The sequence below is a fragment of the Palaemon carinicauda genome, chromosome 30, assembly GCF_036898095.1.
Source record: "Palaemon carinicauda isolate YSFRI2023 chromosome 30, ASM3689809v2, whole genome shotgun sequence".
Taxonomy (NCBI): Eukaryota; Metazoa; Arthropoda; class Malacostraca; order Decapoda; family Palaemonidae; genus Palaemon; species Palaemon carinicauda.
Window position 1 is genome coordinate 64,749,185 of NC_090754.1, and position 4,247 is coordinate 64,753,431.

Sequence of the window (4,247 nt, forward strand, 5' to 3'; positions counted from 1 at the left end):
AACCAAAAATCGCACTCCCATTCCTGCATCATGTAAAAAGAAAAGATTAAAAACACGGGAGGCCACCGCCACGAGCGATGGCCTACTTACACGTTTTTTGGCCACTGAAAATCTTTGGCACATTTCTTCAGGGTTGCCCTGAATCTGTTGTGGTAGTAGCAAAACTGCGGCGGATCTGAGGTAGTAAGTGGCTGTAGAAGTCGTTGGTTGGGGCACGAGCGAGTTGTGGGTGGTGGGTGGCTCTGTCGCCGCTTTGGCACATCACGGGGTAGGCGTGTATGTCCTACAGCATTCACGTCAGCTTCGGTTGACGTTGAATAGGCATCCTCTTTGTCAGGAGTGGAGGCGTTGATGGAGGTCTTGAAGTGGCAGCGCGTACAGGTTCTGGTAAACTGCGTATCCTTGAAAGCGAGCGAAGCCCTTTGGTCCCCCAACGGTTGTTGAGAGAGCTGAAAAAAACTCTGCTATACGGGTGGCTGGCGATGGCGAGTACTGCTGCAGAAGGCATGTTTTGAGAGTGTTGTACGCTATTGGGGTGTCTCCTTGTTCACAAAGCCAGTCGGATATTTCCGGGAAGATGTCCTCGGGTATCGCCGCGAGAACATAATATGCTTTGGTGGTTGAGCGAGTCACGCCCTTGATGAGAAACTGGACTTATGCAGCTCTGAAACCAAGCACAGGCCTCTCCGCTGGCGAATGACTTAAGTTTCAATGGGGCAGCCACAGCGCCAACTTCCGTAAAGTCCGCCATAGTGCCAACGACGGAGGGGCGGGGGACGTTGGAAGGCGGGAGGAGCGAGTCGACTTCCGAGGTCACCAATGTGACGAGCCGAGAGAACTTTATTTCAGAACACTCTCCTTCATATAAATAAACTCAATGCAACAGGAAATTTCCTGTTCAACCGACACCGCACCGGTTAACAGTTAACGGTGATAAAAACAGACACATTATTTCAGGTTCAATGTAACAGGAAATTTCCTGTTCAACCGACACCGCATCGGTTAACAGTTAACGATGAGAAAAACATTTATGTTATTTCAGGTTCCTTTTAGTGCGTGTGGAGAGCGAAGATACAAGCATAATATATACACAAAATGAAATGTCGTTACTATGTACGATCGTGTGACACACGGTTGGTACAGAAGACATGATGCCAAGGTTCAGTAAGGAGGTCTCCAGAATGTAAATGAAGGATGGGTTCGGTTATAAGGTGTTACATCATCTATATACATACATATATATATATATATATATATATATATATATATATATATATATATATATATATATATATATATATATATATATATATATATATATATATATATATATATATATATATATATATATTTATATAAATATATATATATATATATATATATATATATATATATTTATATAAATATATATATATATATATATATATATATATATATATATATATATATATATATATATATATATATATAATGTGTGTGTATTTACGTAAGTGTGCATGTGTTTGTACTGTATAATTTATAAATATGTTGAGTCATCTATTTGTATATTTGATAGAAATCCTTTGTAAATATGTATGTTTAGTTACACATGCATTTGTTTTTTTTATTCATGTTAGAGTGTCTATATAACCCTACATTGTAGTTTTTAACCGCTAAATGATTTGCACGTTCATTCAGAGATCAAGAAAAATTTCAGGCCGTAAAATATTGTTAACTGAACATAAGGGTTGTGGTGGCCTCTGTACCCTTATCACCACCGTATGACTACTCTCTTTCCCCCCTGCCCTAGGGACGCCTGGCATTGCCACTGAGTGTGACCAAAAATAAATTTATATATATATATATATACAGTATATATATATTTATATATATATATATATATATATATATATATATATATATATATATATATATATATATAGAGAGAGAGAGAGAGAGAGAGAGAGAGAGAGAGAGAGAGAGAGAGAGACTTGTACTTGTTATATAGGGGAGATTATAGTTTTACTATTATGAAAATAAGTTGAAGGCTTTATTTTGATCGCCGTTTGTGAAATAAATGACCTGCAAAATAATTAATTACAGTTAACATAACACACACACACGTGTCAGGACATCCTTTTGACGTTCCGGCTGAGAGGGCACTTCATTCGAATGCGAAGAAACATGCTCTTCAGCGCCACACGATTTCGGGGGTGGGCCTGCCCTTTTTCATGCCGTCAGCGTGGCGCCCTTTGGGCTTTGAGAGAAAGCCAGAGGGATGTAGTAGCGTGGTGTTAGTTATTCAAACAGTTGAAATGCGCATTTAGCTTTCTCTCTGGCCGAGGGGTGGGTGCATATGCTTGCAGAATGCTGATGCGCGGTGGATAAATGAGACTGACTGCTCGAGTGTGCTTAGAAATAATATCAAAATTGTACTTACATATGTGAATATATATATATATATATATATATATATATATATATATATATATATATATATATATATATATATATATATATATATATATATATATATATATATATATATATATATATATATATATATATATGTACAGTATATATATGTATATAAATGTATATATATATATATGTACAGTATATATATGTATATATATATATATATATATATATATATATATATGTATATATATATATATATATATATGTGTATATATATATATATATATATATATATATATATATATCGTGTATATATATATATATGTATATGTATATATATAGTATAGAGAGAGAGAGAGAGAGAGAGAGAGAGAGAGAGAGAGAGAGAGAGAGAGAGAGAGAGAGAGAGAGAGAGAGAGAGAGCGAGCTTGAATAATTTATAAATTTAATTTATTTGTTTTGACATATATATATATATATATATATATATATATATATATATATATATATATATATATATATATATATATATATATATATTTGTGTATATATATATATATATATATATATATATATATATATATATATATATATATATATATATATATATATATATATTGCGGCTGGCGAATTACAAAAATCCCTGAACTCCAAAACTCACCTGCCTTATTTCACATAAATCTGATACACACGAGAAAATACCTCCAGCTCTGAGATTATTACGCAACTCCCAGAGGGCAATGTATATGAATACTGAATATCTATAAGGTCTCTTACGTTACTCAAAACAAAAACTAGGTGATTACTTTACTTGAACTATTCTAAAACCAACCTCTTATTTCAGTTCTTAGTCAGGGATAGCGAGCAAGGTACTACATCAAGTATTGGTGATGGAAATAATACACACTTTACAAAAGTAAATATATTTGATAAAAATTAGCAGCAATTCAAAAGAATTATCACCAAAAAATAGATCACTCGAAATATTAAATATGAACTAAACCTTAGAATAAGTCTAAAGAAAGACACTTGAAAAATTTTTTTTACAGTTATTTGTTTCACTGGAATTAATTTATGAAAATATTGAATTTTGACAATTAATGAAAAGAGTTAACACTTTAACACTCTAATAAATAAACAAATAATGAAATTTACCTACATGTAACTGTTACACTTACGCCTTTTGGTTCACACAAGGTTACAGAATGACCAAGCAAAATTTTTAATGCCCTTTGCTGTTTAACCTAATCTAACATGGCCATTTCCAAAAATTTTGTATTAAATGTACTTCCATTAACACACTACGTTTGAATCAACATTTAATACCTTCACCAACGTTTGAACAACACTATACACGATATATGCTAGATAGAAATTTCTAATCACGTTTGAGAGGATACACTACACACTTTAGAGGAGAGAGGGATGGTGAACTTTGGCTCTTTCAAAGGGATAGGCTGGATCTCTTCAGCTGGTGATGCATTGCTAGGCTCTATATATATATTACATTAATTTATCTAGAACCTTCCAGGACATCATCTGGAATCTTAGGGGCAGGGCTACGGCACCAAAGTTGCCAACTTGTCAAGTCAAGGATGGGTACCAACGTACATGGCGAAGCAACACTCTCTCGTACCTTCAAAAAAAGATAAATCTGACTCTAGAATATTCATGCCTTTTATAACAATGTGGAAACATAAAAATGCCACAATCCCTCGTGCTCATACCTCGTGTGTCATACAGCCCACCGTAAAATTACTTAAGACTTCATAACAAAACTATGTGAAATAAAAGGTTAATTCTTTAAAATAACGTAAATTTACATATACAAAACAGAATGAAAACAC